This window comes from Rhineura floridana, chromosome 3 (assembly GCF_030035675.1).
Source record: "Rhineura floridana isolate rRhiFlo1 chromosome 3, rRhiFlo1.hap2, whole genome shotgun sequence".
Classification (NCBI taxonomy): Eukaryota; Metazoa; Chordata; class Lepidosauria; order Squamata; family Rhineuridae; genus Rhineura; species Rhineura floridana.
The window spans coordinates 80583340-80600694 of NC_084482.1; the positions used below are offsets into that span (position 1 = coordinate 80583340).

At 41.9% G+C, this 17355-nt stretch overlaps 1 long non-coding RNA gene across 1 annotated transcript in view; it reads left to right on the forward strand.

Moving 5' to 3' along the window:
• Window positions 1–7988: 7988 nt before the first annotated feature.
• Window positions 7989–17355, forward strand: part of LOC133382200 (uncharacterized) — a 34594-nt gene continuing 25227 nt past the window's right edge. Inside the window, exon 1 of the long non-coding RNA XR_009761840.1 lies at window positions 7989–8230. This is a non-coding gene — a long non-coding RNA (uncharacterized LOC133382200). The remainder of the gene's footprint in view (window positions 8231–17355) is intronic.

The following is a 17355-nucleotide window of genomic DNA, read 5'->3' on the forward strand; positions in this document are numbered from 1 at the left end:
GCCCAAAATAATTTCGCCTTTTTACATGACCACCACATATGATAAAAAGATCCTTCTTGTTGTTTACATTTCCAACAAACATTAGAGACATTACTATACATTTTTGACAGCTTTTCTGGAGTCATATACCAACGGTACATCATTTTATAAAAAATTTCTTTAAGATTATAACATAATGTAAATTTCAAGCCTTTTTTCCACATATTTTCCCATTGATCCATTTGTATGTTATGACCAAAATTTTTTGCCCACTTTACCATGCACTCTTTTACTTGTTCTTCCTCCATATCCATTTTCAATAAAAGTTTATACATTTTTGCAATTATGTTTTCATCATTTGTACACAAACCTATTTCAAAATCAGATTTATTTATTTCAAACCCATACATTTTCTTGTCCATTTTATATCTTTCTAACAATTGTAAATATGCAAACCAATGAAAACTATATCCTTCCTTTATCAATTGTTCTCTCTCTTTCATTATGTATTCTCCATGTACATTTTCTAATAGTTCTTGATAAGTTAACCATTTCTCTTTTCCAGACATTTCTCTTCTATAAAACGCTTCTTGACTTGAGACACATAATGGTATTTTCGAATAAAACCTTGGTTTGTATCTATTCCATATTTTCAACAGAGGACGTCTTATAAAATGATTATTAAAGTCTACATTTACTTTTACTTTGTCATACCATAGATATCCATGCCATCCCCACTTCAGATTGTGGCCCTCCAAATCCAATAGTCTTTTATTCCTCAATAAGATCCATTCCTTTATCCAGACTAAACAGCAGGCAGCAAAATAAAGTCTCAAATTTGGTAATCCCAGTCCTCCTCTTTCTTTAGCGTCTTGAAGTAATTTAAATTTAACTCTTGGTTTTTTTCCTTGCCATACAAATTTAGAAATATCTTTTTGCCATTGTTTAAAAGGTAAATCAGAGGATATTACAGGTATTATTTGAAACAAAAACATCATTCTCGGTAATACATTCATTTTTATCACAGATATTCTACCCATTAATGACAGTTGTAGTTTATCCCATCTTAGCAAGTCTTTCTTAATCTCTGTCCATAATTTTTCGTAATTATTGTGAAACAACTTTGAGTTTTTATTTGTCATAATAATGCCTAGATATTTCAACTTTTTTTCTATTGTAAAATCTGTCTTGTCCATTAACTCTTTCTGTTCCCTTAAAGTTAAATTTTTCACCAACATCTTTGTTTTTTGATTGTTGATCTTAAATCCTGCTAAAGGTCCAAATTCTTTTAATTTGTCCATCAGTATATGAATTCCTTCCAAAGGGTTTTCTAGTACAATTAATCACTCCTAAGGTCACCACATGCTTTGCAGAAATAATAATAACCAAATCAGCAACAGAAGATCAGATACTTCAGATGTGGCTGTGAGTAAGTTTTAGTTGCTTGTATTATTTTCCTCCCTGTATCAATGTTTCCATTCCATTTGCTTCTTATTAGTTTATTACAACATCCATATAGAGAAGGTTTCTGACAACCCTTCTCTCTCACTGGTGTACTCCTTCCTCAGTTGTTTATTTTCTCAGCCTCACTTTCCCTTATGGGTTTCCTTTGATCCTTCCTCATGTCACAATTCGCAGATCGCTTTTGCCTTCATGACTCCCTTGTCTTCAGCTACCTTCCTTTCAAGGCCTTGTGCGGACTCTGATTCCACTCAGCCTTCCCACCTTCTCAGGTCCCACCCACTCTCTTTGTAAATGAGAGCTATATTGGAAGTCAGCAGAGTTACACAGCAGTTGCATCATATAAGTCTGTTAAGATCACTGGTAAAGGTCAGAAAGAAAAGTGAAGATTTATTCATTACTAACATACATATCCATCTTATATGTCACCTCTATAGACTGAGACCCCATCTACATTTAAAGACATTTAAAGCAGTATCATACCACTTTCAACAATCATGGCTTCCCCCAAGGCATCCTGGGAAGTTTTGTTTGTTGAGGGTGCTGAGAGTTGTTAGAAGACCCTTGTTCCCCTCATAGAACTAAAATTTCCAGAGTTCCCCTGGAAGAGGGATCGATTGTTAAACCACTTTGGTAAAATGCTTAGCTCAGCTTCATTTTATATGTATGAATGTACTAAGCTTGCTTCCCATGTCTCCTGATCCTGTACAGATTATTCATGCTCTTTTCCATGAGACAGAATTAATTGGTGCTGCTTCCTTTTGCCAGACAATACCTTCACCTTGTGACAGTCAGCTTTATCTCGTATCTGTTGTTGGATGGAATTGAACTAGCAAAGATCAGCAGAACCCAAGCTTCATAAAGTTTGATGTGGGAAGCAGTGAGAAAGGGACCAGGGGCGTCACTACTGGGGTGCGGGGCGTGCAGATTGCACCCAGGTGACACCATGAGGGGGTGACACCCAGAGCCGCACCCCCCCCTCACTCCCGCTAGTGATGCTGCTGCCCCCTGGCACCCGGTCCGGTGCGCACCAAAAGCAGGCGCCTGCTCGCTGGCAGTGAAGCCTGGACGGGCCTTCCACTGTCAGCCTGGAGCATATGCGTGGAGAGACCAGCCACCCCTGTCCATGCCCCTGGGAGGGCACGCGCCGGAGGTCTGCACCCCCCCGTACTCCCGCTAGTGACGCCGCTGAAAGGGACCCCAGGGTGATTAGTCTTAAAAAACCCACAGCTGCTTCAGTGGAAAGAGTTGAAGATTTGTCCATGAAGAAGTGACTCACTGGAACATGTCCCACTGGGACAAACTGGGATTATAGCATTAAGGCAGGAGTTACTTAATTTATTAAAATTTGGTTGAGCAATTAATGTTACCTTTGTGGCAAGTCTATTCTGAAGGGCAGAATTTCAGGTGTCTGAGTGGGGAATTAATTGAACTGCTGTTGTGGTGGTGGGAGGCCATCTATCCTGCAATCCCTGACAGCATTGCTTATTTCATGGTCTATATTCTAATTACCATAATCTGCAAGTTAATGTACTGTTATGTCCCCCATACAAATAACTATATGTAACAAACGTTTGACTTTTTATAATAGTCTTGAACTAAGAATATTTCTTCCATTTTTTCTCTCTCATAATATTTTGGTCAAGACACACTTATGACTTTGACTGAAAATGTTTGTCTGAAGCTGTTATTCAAGCCTTGGCCAGTTGTTTTTTTTATTTTGTTGTCTTTCCAAATCTCATGCATGCAAATGTGTTGCTCCTTTCAGAAATAATTTCATTCATAGCCCCATATGCACTGCTAGCAATTTATTTGCATCCCTGGGGTCTCAGAACTAAAGTGATGCCCTGTCACTAAAGCATGGAGCTTAGCAGGTTACAAAAAAAAGATGTCAGCCTCTTGGACTACTATGAATTTTGTAAGTTCGGGTTTCAAACTGAATGTGTGGTTTCACAGGAACCAATTTGCCTGTTTTTGGTTTTTTTATTCTGCTTTGCCAATTCCATGCTTGATTCATCAAACCTTTATTTCTTGGTCTATTGCTTTAAAAAAGTGCTGAAGCTTCTGCTTCTTTTAAGAAGAAAAGAGATGCACCTGTGCCTCTGTTTTCCAGGGCAGATTACTACTTTCTATTTGAAGAGTTCCCTGCAAAATCTTGCAAATCTGTTTGCAATTCCCTGCAAGCTCATGCAAAAATCACAGCAAGTGCTAACTTGACATTATTCCAATTAGAAGATTGTGAAATTTATTTTCTCTCTGATAACTAGTGAATAAGAATGCAAAACACCAGCAGTTTGTCCCGCATAGGCCAACACCCATTCTTAGGTGATAAAGGCCCTCTTTCCCCAGTTCCAGTTTAATATTCTTTAAAGCAGACACAAATGTAGGCAGCCATTGAAAATTGAAAGGAAATCTGATGTTCCAACCACCTTTTGCATTGTTTAATTGTTTTTAATTGTTTTAACTATTATGCCCTTGGGTACCAGCCTGCTCTGGGCCCCTCCACTCCTCCTCCGCGATCCACAGAACTTAAGCATCTGCAGACCGCAGGACAGGAGCTTCCGCGCCGCCCGCCATCCCCTACTATCCCCATGCTTCACCTACCTTTCTGTTGTTTTTTATGGCGCACGCAGGTTTGCCATCAATCAAAATGGCAGCCAAGGTTTCCCTAAGGGGCTGAAGTCTCTGCCACCATCTTTGTTGATGGCAGCAACGTGCGTGTGTAGCACGCATGCGTCCCACCAGCCAACAAGGCAGCAGAGGCTTCAGCCCCTTAAGGAAACCTCGGCCACCATCTTGATTGATGGCAAATCTGCACGCCACAAAAAACAATGGAAAGGTAGGTAAAGTGGGGGGATAGCAGGGTGATGGCGGTCCACGGATGCTTCCACTGATTGCGGAAGGAGAGTGGAGGACCCTCTGTAGCTCCAAGGGCCTTCGGGCCAGTACCCCACCTGGCCGCCCTTTAGAACTGGCCCTGGTTGTAATCCACCCTGGGACCTTAGGGTGAAGGGCAGGTAATATATTAAAACAATTACGATAATAGGAATTTGCCCATGGGATGACACTACAGCTAATAAGTCATATTACTCAATTTGGCATCTGTTGGTTCTTTACCAAGTTCAGGATCTAAAATGTAGCATTAATATGACAAGAACAATTCTGTTTACTTCTTGTCTCTGTCTTACAAGGAACTCATGTGTTAAACTAGGGGTGGGGAACTTGTTGCCCTCTGATGTTGCTGGACTATAACTCCCATCTTACCTGCCACAGGCTTCCCACATCTGTGCTAGAAAAAGATATAAAGAGCTTGTCAGGATCCCACCTGCTGCCACATCCTGTCAGGTCCCTCCAGTCAGGATCCTGGTTTTTATTTGTTCTCTCACTGGCTCTAGCACAGATCTCGCAAGATCCCACTGCTAGGCAGCACCACCAGCCGCTCCCTATTTCACAATGGTGCTTTGAGACTTTGTCTTAGTCTCCTTCTGGCTTATTGTTACTTTGTGTCTGGGTGCACTTGAAGGCCACAACCCCCCTGTATCTTTGTGACAATAAAGCATACAGCCCTGGATTGCCCTGGATACTTAATGATACACTATCTCTTCACTGCTGCCACCATTTGATACTTTTCTCCACCTTGGTAATTACCCTGCCCTCCCTTCTGGTCTGTGTAAACCCCAGCCAAGAATCAGGCTTTTGGTAAACCAATAAAATATTTATTTATAAACACCAGGAAATAACAAGATTACTTAAGGTATATTTAACAAGCGTATGGTTTCATATATTGTGTTCCTCTTTATGTTTCTAGTCATATATAATCTGCCTCAATACCACCCAAATATAATCCAACCCACAACCAACTCCAACCCACAACAACCAACTCAACCAACAGAACTCTTTCTCAACTGTCATCCTCTCATTTATACCTTCAGCCATTCAAACGCTCAGCCAATCACAATACAGCATTCTCCAGCATTCTAGCCCATGTACTCCCCCCTCACTCACTCTACTTACCACATTTACCCTACAAAACCGGCACTTACCATATTTACAGTAATATCTACATACAGGGACATCACAGAGCTCATGGACTTAGTTTTTTCAAAAGGAAGTAGCCCTTTCTCCTTCACCTCAGCATGCCTTGCTACAACCTGATTTTTATTTTTTTTTGTTACCAGGACTAAGTGAACTAAATCTGCCTAACACCTCCCACACAATTGCATACTGCAGCCTTGAACTTTTCATCATGCCCAACAACATTTTCTCACCCCCCACCTTTTTCTCCTTCAAATAAACCTGAAGAAAAGTTAAAATAAATCCAAAAGCTTACCTGCTTGCTTGTTAGTCCTAATAAGGTATTATATTTTTTTAATATCGGTTTGGAGACTTTTATGGCCATGATGGCTGCTTTTATAGTCGGAGGCAGTATATTTCCAAATACCAGTTGCTGGAAAAAATAGGAGGACAAAGTGTTCTTGTGTTCAGGTCCTGCAGGTAGGCTTCCCACAGGCATCTTCTTACATTCTTAATCATCCTGCAATTTTTGTTAATCTAGGGAGAAGGTTTTAAAGTCCAAGCTATAGTAGGGTCAGCTATCACTGTACGTTTGGTGCCAGTTGAAGAAGCAGGAAGTACCTTCATGTGGTTTTTTTTTCTGATGAGCAAAGCTTTGCCTCACTCCAAAACCAGATGCTTACAAATTATTGCCTGCATCACCCTAAGGACAGAGCATTTATTATTGGTGTTTAATTTGTAATGAGTTTTGGAATTTCTTTTCCAAGCCATTTACAAAAGAAGTCTTTGAAGATGGAATGACATTTATCAGACTAGAGGAACACTAACAATAGAAATGGAAGGATGCCTATTTGCAAAACATTCAGAAACAGCAGGCCATTGTTATCTCCCATCCTTAAGGGAGTGCTAAAAGGAGAAGCACAAGGTCAGATGGCTAATGCTGTTATGTTAACATCCTCTTTCATCCATATCCATCTGGCCCAAAAGCATTGGAGGGGAGAGGGATGGAGGAGGAGGTCACCTGCTGTATCTGCATGACCTGGTGCTTCTCCTTTCCCTAACAGGTCTTTAATATTTTAAAATTAATAATTAAGCAGCAGCAGCATCTTGATTTCAGCCCTGGTTGGCCCCAAGGACTCTAGCATTTGCCCTGTCATGTTGTCCTAAGGAAATAAAGGCATTTGGGGGAAAACAAAGATGGGGACCTCATTAGCTATCTGAATTGTGCCCATTCCTGCTAAGCTTGGCAGAGGGGTCCAAGGCGCATTCCATCTCCCAAAGCTCCAACTAGTATCCTCCCTTACAGGGTGGGGGTAGGACTCTGCCTAGGCTTATACGACTTTCCCCTGACCTGAATGGAGAAGCACTGAATGGATGCCTGCTGCTTGTACTCTTTGCGGCCTGCCACAGAGTAAGATTGCTGTAGGGGTGCCATCAGGAGGGATTCCTCCAGGAAGGTGCTGGAATGTCAAACAGCACCTGGCTGAGAGCCCCTTCAAACTGGTGCCAGGCCCGAAGAGATCAAAAGTCATTCACAACACAAAATTGTCACTTGACTCTTCAAATGATTTTGGTCTGAAGGAAATAAAGGATTTCTTCCATGTGTGGAAGGGTTTTCAATCCAGCAGCCAGATGGAAAAGATGGGGAGGAAACTTTTTGCTGATTCTTCCAGCCCCTATGCCACCAGCACCCAATTCCATAGAGTTAACCATCTCCAGAGCAGATATTTGAGGGGCACAGAAGGAAAAATCACAGCTCTCCCCTTCAGCATCTGCTGGTGGGAGCATTCCGTGATTCTCCAAGCCAATGTTTGGTCTCATTTATTTATTTATTACATTTATATTCTGCCCTTCCTCCCAGAAGGAGCCCAGGGTGGCAATATGGATGACTCTAATATGGAATCATTATGGTTTACAGGTGAGAAACTACTGGTGGGCAGTGGGGATGTTGCCACCCTGCTTACAGAAGCTTGGCTGATATGATTTATGTTTGTAATGAGCCATCTTTCAAATGGATCTCTGATTATGCATGCTGCTCCATATGTGCTATGATTTTTGATATCAGGGTAGACCAGAAATAACTTTAAATATGTTTCTTACAGTGCCATTCAAATCAAATGTAAAAAAATACAAACAAGTAATATGCTCTGCAAGTCACTCACTATCCAAATCATAAGAGAGCACTAGGAGGTTCCCTTCTATTAGTGCCAGCTGTGTGTGGCTTAATTTAAAAGTAATTCCAAATGCTTAATTCATTCACTTCATTTTGAAAAGAGGACTTTTAATAGTGAAGTACACACACCTGTTACAATGTAAATACATCCCTTGGTCTGATTTATTATTCTTATTATTTAAATAGTCCTTTTAAATAAATATGACGTCCAAATCACCAAATCACAGTCAGTTGCACAGGAAAGTAGTTTTGCAAGATTTCTTTCCTGCAATCTTATCTCACAGCTGCAGGTTGTCTGTTGATAATGCTGCCTTCATGTTAGACAAGCAATCAAATTATTTGATTGTTCTGTGCCTCAGAGCTGTGCTTTAAAAATTAAGACTGCTTGTGTCTTGTGGTGTGACAAAGTCTTTCAGTTTATTTGTTGGCAAGTTTTGAAAGCTGTGGCTTTCACGATATTTCCTTCCTTCTCCCTCTTCACACAACCAATTGATGCAATGTGTTTCCTATATTGAATTATTCACACCTTTATCCTGCTGTGAACTCCTTTCAGTGTTCTTCAAGCAGGCCAGCTGATAGGATTCTATGTGTCTGGAGAGAAAGGTAAGAATAAGGCTGAATTTGACCCATGTAGTAGAACATGTGGAATCCTGTTATTCAGAATATGTCTTTAGTCTATTTAGTATGTATTTAAACTTTGCCACATGGGGAAGAAACCACAGAATAATTAAAGAGGTTTCACACCTCATGCTGAGATCTTCTTTTAGCAATGATAAAGCAAAGGATGGGAATACTGTAATACTGGCTACTTTAACTATTATTTCTGCTGTTCTTTTTAAATGACTGATGAAGACACTTAACTGCTCAATGACCCTTAATAACTTAATTATTGTTTATACTGGTTCCCTTTAAACCAGGGTGGGGAATTTCAGGGCCAGGGGCTAAGACCACATTCATACCATATATTTGTACCACTATTATTCCACTTTAAATAGTCAGGGCTTCCTCTAAGGAATCCTGGGAACTGCAGTTTGTTAAAGGTGCTAAGAGTTGTTAAGTGAGTCCTATTCCCCTCACAGAGCTACAATTTCCAGAGTGGTTTAATAGTCAGTCCCTCTTCCCACAAAACTCTAGGAATTCTTACTCTATGAGGGAAATAGGAGTCTCCTAATAACTCTCAGCTCCCTTCACAAGCAACCCGCCCCAAGATTCTTCGAGGGAAACCATGAATGTTTAAAGTGTAATAAATGTATAGTGTGAATGTGGCCTAGATGTGGTTCTCTATACTTCTCTGTCTATCCTTTGGGACTATTTCTATGTGTCCTTGAAGTGTCATAATGGTTCTTATTTGCCTGGAAGGAGGTGTGTGTGTGTGTGTGTGTGTGTCTGTGAGAGAGAGAGAGAGAGAGAGAATGTATATCATAAATGTAAAAGTAAAATGTTAAAAAGTATTCTGCACCTATTAATCTGCAACAAAGTCCTCAAAATCATGATATTACTCTACAAAAGTAAGAATCCCAAAGCAAAGCACCTACTTAGTTGTAACTCAGTTGGATTGGCAACATTCTCTATGTAGGGCTAGTGCCCAGAATAAATGCCCTATTAGTTCCATAGATGTCACATGAATGTACAGGTGCACTTTCCAAATAAAGAAAGTAGATAAGTTGTTTAGGTAGGCTGAATTTTTGAGAAGAAACGCAGCATGCAAGTTTAAAAAAGCAACACAGTGTAATCTTAGGGATGCGTGAATAACATGTTTGCTCCATGCTGTGTGTTCTGATATGAAGAAAGCCTTGTAGAAAAGAACACAGAAGGAAACCAAGTAGCCTGGGAAGCTTCTATGTTACTTTTGTGTGTGTGGCTTCTGATGGCAAGGTATGAGGAGTAAGCAAACAATTGTACACACAATCTGGGACTGAAAAGAGTCCACAACTTTGTTTTCCAAATCTTTAAATGGACACCAGAATTGGTCTAAAACCAATGCAGGGACAAGTCATCACACCAGGTTTCCGGACCTTATCCGGTTACCAAAGACATGAGATGGGGAAGGTGAAGCTCTCCAGATTTCGCTGAACTACAGTTCCCATCATACCTCACCACTGGTCATGCTAGTTGGGGCGGATGGGAATAAGCATCCAGCAACATCTAGACAGGCACAGGTTCCCCACCACTGGCATGGGCTGGGAGGAAGAAGTCATTATGGCATGTCAATATACCATTTACAACAACATGGTATTAGAAAAGTGACTAGTACAGCTAGGGCCCTTTTATTCTTTGCCAGTTCTCAGGTAAGTAGCTCCTCAGTTTGGGTGCATATTTCAGGTCCCCCTACCTGAAACAGAGACCCTGCTCAGAAATAAACTTCCAAAAACTAAACTGGAACCTGAGAAGTTGTGATAGCCTATAAACTCCATGAACCGCTCACCCTGAAGCTTATTACATGGAAGGTGTCCCATGGTGGTCCACTAACTGGTGACCGATTGATATCCATAGTGTTTCCAGGGGTGTAGTTCTTGGGGTTCTTGGGGGGGTGTCTTAGACCCCTTACTTTTTCAGGAGCAGGGTCCCAGAATAGGGTCCCTATGTCTTCAGCATCCTATGAGCCATTCACATGGAAGGAGAGTATGTTAGCTATTGAGAAGATTCTTCTAACATGCTTCCTTGTCCTTTCCTGCTGATTGGAGCCAATCAGAGTGAGCAGAGATAATCAGCCACTGAGAAGACTCTTTTCAATAGCTAACACTTGCCCCTTTCATGATTATTGGCTCCTGGACATCTGCTGCTGTGGGAGAAGTCATTAACAAGGTTTTCATTGTCAATCCAGCAGCAAAAAAAAGGTGTGTGTGGATGTGACTATAATGAAGAAACCCTGCACTTCTGAATTTGCCACTATGCTGTTGAGTGTTCCTAACTTGAAAAGTATACATCAATAGACCCCACATTATGGGAAGACATGACCAAACTGATACTGGCCTTAGGAGACCTTTTGCTTGTTAACTCAGCAGAATTAACTTGAATTAAGCATTCTTAACTCAGGTCACTCCGCCCCCAGCGCTGATACTGAAGTGTGAGACTTGCCAGGGAAAAGAGATGGCTGGTTTCCATCTGCTGACCTGAACTCCTCCTCATTCCTCCTCCGCTTCTGGGCCACATGATCCAACCTGTTTCCACAGCTGGGCAGAAATATTAAGGAAGCGCATCAGTATACTCATCTGACTCCAGATTCACAACCTGTGAGGACTTGTGCCATATAGCTAGAAATGCTGTAGAAACTGAGCATTTTCTAACTGAATTCTCAGATAGTTTAATCCCATTTACCTCACAGTTGACATTTTGTTCCTTAAAATAAAGTTCTGGCAAATAGGATGAATTAAATGGTTAATCTTGAAATGAAACAGATGTTTCATTCAAAACACACAATTTGCAACATTGTTGAAATGATTTATCAGTGCTGACAAGTTTGAGGAAACAGGTGTCAATAGTCTCCCATCCCAGCCTTGCATCCCAAATATATATGAGTGAGTGAGTGAGTGAGTCCCCTGTATTCTTTCTTATTTCAGTATTCTGGTATATCTGGTGGTAAAATAATGCTTAGGAAAGAAATGTATTTCCCAAATGTCACTAGAGCACCAATATAACTTACTCTAGTAGGAAGTATTTGTTGGAAGTGGGGCAAGAGCAACTCCTGTTTTGTTCTTTTGTTTAAGCTCCAGAGGGAAGATAGGGCTAGGGTCCTCCAGATGGATAGGCTTCGTTTACCTTTTACCTGTGATGCTCTGACTGACTTCCTTCTGTTGCTAGACCGTGACGCCTTTAGGGAAGCTTACCTGTCCCTCCTCCTTCTGCCCTTTCCATTCCTTTGTCCTCCTGCTGACCAGGAGAGAGGAGACTCTCTTTGTCTCTGCTCTCTCTCTGAGCGTGGGGCTGACTCCTACACCTGGGAGTTATGCCTCCAACTTAGCTAGTTAGTTAGAACTAGGTTTGCCTTTTCTATCTACTATGTATTTCTATGAATAAAGTAGCTTTTCTTATTTTACTAAGTCTCCAGTCTCAGTGATGCTGATGCAGGGTAAAAGCCTGCTTTCTTAGGCAAACGCACGCACATGCTGGCACACTCGCATTTCAACATCTGCTGTTACTCTCTGCTGCTGTGGTGCTGCTTTTAAACGAAATTAGGCAACACAACTACACACAGCGCAACAGTATTAGATATATATGAATGCTTGGACTTCATTGACTAATGGTAATAGGGCATCAAAATGACTAGGGTACTTTCAGAACAGTTGGGGGGAAAGTTTGGTACATATAGTGTCCAAGACACACTGATTATTAAAAACATAAAATATGATTAAGGTGAAGAGAGGGATTTGCAATGATAGTTAAGAATATATCTCTTCATGAGATAAGCCATGCATGAAGCAGAAAAGAATGGTGTGGGCATTCCCCCTTCACATAAAGTCAATGCTGAAGTTTTGAAAGGTTTTTCATTGGGTTTTCCATGTAGAAATGAATATCTAAACTGGAACCACATAGTAGCTTTCAGCAATCACTTCCTGTCCTAGAAATATATATGAGAATGCTTCTATGAAGCATTAAAGGCTGAAAGATGGGATATAAGTACTTTAAATGCATACATATATTGAAAATGTTTATAGTCACAGAAGTAGCCTCTGAAATCTTCTGTGGTAGAGTTGGGGAACCTTCTCTGGCTGGCAGGCCAGATTCTTATCTCCCCACCCCCGGAGGGCCAAATTTAATGGGTGAGTGCGGCTGCCCAGTTGTCAATAAACTAATATCACAGTGACATGCTATGTTTTGCTATGTTTTGAAGACTTACTGTTGGGACATCAAAGCACAACATGGGGCTGTTTGAAAGCACTTCAGGAAACAGCCCTGCACTGTTCTTTAGGAGTAGTGTGAGGCTGCTTGCAGAAAGGCTTTCAAACAGTCCTGCATTGCACTTTGGCTGCATGCACCTGTTCCCTGCTGGTGAGCAGGGATTAAATCCTTTTCAGTTTGGCTGTATGTGCCAGTTTCCAGCAAGGGAATGGCTGCGCACAGCCAGTGCAGAATTAAGTCTACCCATCAGCTGATGTCACTTCCCCATTGGAGTTATGTCAGCTGATAGGCAAGTAGGCATGGTTTTCAAAAAATGGTCTTGCAAGCCAGAGGTTCCCCATCCATGTTTTGTGTGTTGTATCCCAACTAAGCTCTACTCAGAGTAGACCTATCAAAAGTAATGGACCTAATGTCCAATGATCCAAAAGCTAAATTGCCATTTACTGCAAAAAGCAGGACAAATCCTAGCCAGCATGGGATCAGTTTTCAGCAGGAAACTGGTGTGTGTGCCACAATCTAGATCAGGCCCCCACAGCTGGTTGTTCTTCAAAATGAAAGTGGATTTTTTAAGGACATTTTAAAAAAACAACGAGAAGATGAAGATAAAGAAAAAGAAGCATGAATAGCATGGCATATATTGAAAGCAGCATTGAGCCCCAAACTGTATGTCATGCTATTCTGCACAGTCTTACACTTCAATATGGCTTGAGTTGGGGAGCAAGGAGTTAAATTATTTCCTATGGTAGCCAACAGCTGAATAAGAAAAATAGTAACATACCATTATGCCTCATTTTTAGAACAATCTACAAACGTTTCCACAAAAATGCTAGGAAAAATATTTTCTCTTTTTCTGTTTCTATCAATATTTGTTTTTGGTGTGCCTGGATCATGTTTTCTTCATCTTTAAATTTGCCATCTGTGCTAGGACAGCCATCAGTGTATTATTATCTATGTAGTATTATCAGGTGGCCTCAGCGGCTAGGACTGCCTATTTCCAGCTCTGACTGGATCGCCAGCTAAGGCCCCTTTTGGACAGAGATGACTTGGCAACAGTACTCCATGCTCTGGTAACTTTCAGATTGGATTATTGCAATGTACAGGCATACCCCCCTTCAACATATGCAATGGAACCGGAGCATGTATGTAAAGTGAAAATGTACTTAAAGTGAAGCAATTATCTATGCATGTACTGCACTGCAATCGCCACTAGATGGCAGCGGCATCATGCCATTAAGTGTCCGTAATTGCAAAGCACATGTACGTTAAGTGGGATATGGTGGCGTATGGAGCATGTACGTTATAGTAAGGTGACGTTAAGTGAAGCAACATTAAGCAGGGTATGCCTGTACTCTATTTGGGGCTGCGCTTGAAGATGACTTGGAAACTTCAACAGGTCCAAAATGCAGCGGCCAGATTATGTGCTGGGGTTCCTTTTAGAACTCAGATACCCCTGTTCTAAAACAGTTGCATTGGTTGCCAGTTCGTTTCCAGGCCCAATTCAAGTTGCTCATGTTAGCGTTTAAAGCCCTAAATGACATAGGGCCCAAATTTCTCAGAGACCGTCTCCTTCCCTATAGACTCTTTGGGGGACTGATGGGATTTTCTTGGTAGGGGGCCTTCTTGGTAGTTCTGCCACCCTCAAAAGTTTGGGGGATGGTGGCGTGGGAGATAGCTTTATGTGTGGCAGCCCCTAAGGTGTGGTATTCCCTCCCTACAGAGATTTATCTGGCATCCCCTCTCTATAGTTTTCGGCAAATGCTAAAGAGACATGTCTTTACCTTGGTGTTCATCTCCTGAGATGTATGATTTCAGAACTCACCCTATTCTTGTGATTGAAATGTTAATTCTTTTTAATATTGTATTTTAGATTTTGTAACCCACCCCGGGACCTATTGGTGAAGGAGAGGCAAATTATTATTATTATTATTATTATTATTATTATCATTATTATTATTATTATCTGATTTTCTGATGTTATATAGTAATGCTAGTTTGCAAGTAAACAAGAACAAGCGATTGTCACCTTATTTTCCAATTTGCATTTGCTATGGTGGGCCTTTACAAACTGCTTTCCCAGCTGTACTCATGTTTATTTATTTTAGAAAATGAAACTGGTATTAATTTACAAATCTTGAAGGAAGGTTACCAGTGACAACTGTTAATTAGCTGGCACATCTGCCGTGAAGGTGTTTCCACAAGCCTTGTCTTAAGTATTTTCCAGCCTCTTCCATTTTGGGGATCAATGCTAATTTCCAGTGCTTACTAGCAATCATAGATGACTAGCAGTTAAAAAACCATCAGCCCTGTCACGTTTTTCAGTGAACAGAATCCCCTTCCAGATGGCCCATCATTTGGATAATGGACAGCCTGAGGGGATAAAAATGTCACCTGTTGAAGTGAGTTGATGGTATTAATATAAACCTCCATTCATGAAGTGGACAGCAACCTGAAATAGTTCTATGAATTTATTGTGCAACCATGAACCTTTATGGCTAGCACTTTTTACGTCAAAGATTTTATACAGCAGAAATCCTCTGCTGTATACACAGCTCTTTTTGTAACATATGCTGCTTCTCCATGGATCAGGATAACTTCAGGTGAGATAATTTATTTATTTATTTAAACCAATATGTAAACACAAACTGATGTAGAAAAGATTTATGGCCTAATCATGACACATAAATGATTGTGCTAGGAATTGGACAAAACCTTTCCCAGATTTCTGTTACTTCTAAAAAGAACCCATGAAAGCCAATTCTGTTATCTTGTAAAACCAGAGCCGACTCCAGGTTTCTGGGGGCCAATGGGTAAAGGCTATCAGTGTGTTCCTTGCCCTCTTGCTTTCCTTCTCAAAGCTCACTCCTCCTCCCTCTTGGTCTTACTCTTTTAAAGGAAAAGAAAAACTGGGGTGACAGAGGAATCAGACCAGGGGGGAGAGACAGAGAAGGAATGCCAAACCTCCTCCCACAGGACTGTGAATGCATTGGGACAATCCTACCATGGCTCCAGAGCCCCCCACTGCTGTCACCAAACACCTGCTACTTACCCTGCTGCGGAGCATACCATGCAAGGAAGCCTCCTTTTCCTCCTTTCATCCTCCATGATCCAGCCTGACTGCTGCCACAGCCACCATTCTGCCCATCCTTCATCTTGAGGGGATTTAAGGGGTTAATACCATAGGGATTTGGAGGCAACTAATCTAGACAATCTCAACATCAGCACTGAGTGAGACAATGGCCAAGTTGAGCAGGCCCTCTGGGCTCAGCATTTCATCTCCATGGTATTAACCCCTCAATTTTCCCTCTTCCCTCCTGATAGAGACAGAGAAGGTAGTGGGGAAAAAACACTTCCAGTCCATCAGGATAGGATTGGGTCAGCAACAAGCAGCAGATATCATACCACTCAGGCCAGTGAGGAGCCCCTCTGTGCTCCTGGGCCCCCAGCCAGTGCCTCACCTGGGCCATTGCTGGAGCTGGGCCTGTGTAAAACCAAATACGTAGTGATTCCACACTAGCATCCCCCCCCCCCGTGGAATTACCACCTTTGATAATTCTCTTTTTTACAGAATCTACAGATGGCCTTATTTTCCAGTTGGAGACTTCCAGTGAGAATGCTGCCTTATATCCGAACTAGACCATCAGGGGCGGCTCCAGAGGCCAGCCAAGTTGGGCCCTGGCCTGGGGGTCCCTGAAGGGACCCTCCTTAGGGTGAGAGGGTGGCACTCCCATTCCATGATCCATGGCAGCATAGGGTCCTGCAACCTGACCCTGCTGTGGATCACAGAGAGGGAGCTCCCAGGCACACCCCAATATAGACAGTGGAGGCTTCAATAAGCCTGTATGCATGCCCTGCCCCACCTACCTCTCTCATCAGTGTGAATGCTGTGCACACTGTGTGCACATGCCTGCCATCACTCAAGATGGAAGTGGGGCCTTCCCTACGGAGCTGACGCCCCTGCTGCCATCTTGGTTGATGGTAGGCATGCACTCTACATGCACACAGCATTTGCATGACACAAGAAGTAGGTAGGGCACATGGGTGGGCTTATTAGCCCCACCCTTCCTATATGGGGGGCATTGGGTTATGGTGCTGCAGGTCAGGATAGGCTGGTGTGCAAGGGCCCAGTCATGCTTGGCACTGGCCCTGTAGGCTATTGGTCCAGTAAGTTCTGTATTGTGTACATCGACTGGAAGCGGATCTCCAGGATTTCATACAGAATTCTTTCCAAGCCCTACCAACCTGGACATGAAATGATTCAACCTCAGACATTTTGCATGCAAAGCAGATATTAAAATAGGTTTCCCCCCATGTTCTTTTCCTGTGTTTTGTAGACCAAATTTGTGGCCATTTTTTAAAAAAGTAAACCCAATTGTAACTCCCTAGTCTGGACAGACAAAGAAGTATTAAGGCTTTCCAGGGTCTTCATGCCGTTAAGTTAAACATTTCCTCCTAGTTTTTGAAGGTATTTCTTTCTATTAATCCCTGCTGGTGAGAATTTTCCTCTGAAAAGACCATGCAAATTGCCCAGTGTCGGGTTTTGTTTCTTTTGTAGGGATGGGAATCTTTCGTTATTAATTTCCTCTCATTAATTTTTCTCTTATGTAAAGTGTATAGTTTTTTCCTCTAACTACTATTATGACTGGGGATAGTCCATAGGGCTGTGGTAGAGCATCTGCTTTGCATGAAAAAGGATCCAGATTCAATCCTTTGCATCTCCAGAAAGAGCTGGGAAATCCTGGAGAGCTTCTGCCTGTCAGTAAAGACAGTGGTGCTGAGCTATATGGACCAGTGGCCTGACTCAGTATCAGGCAGATTGCTATTGTCATGAGCCCTGCACAGCAGTCCTGGAGTGATGAAGAAGATGGATACAGAATGTCCTAGCAACTTGC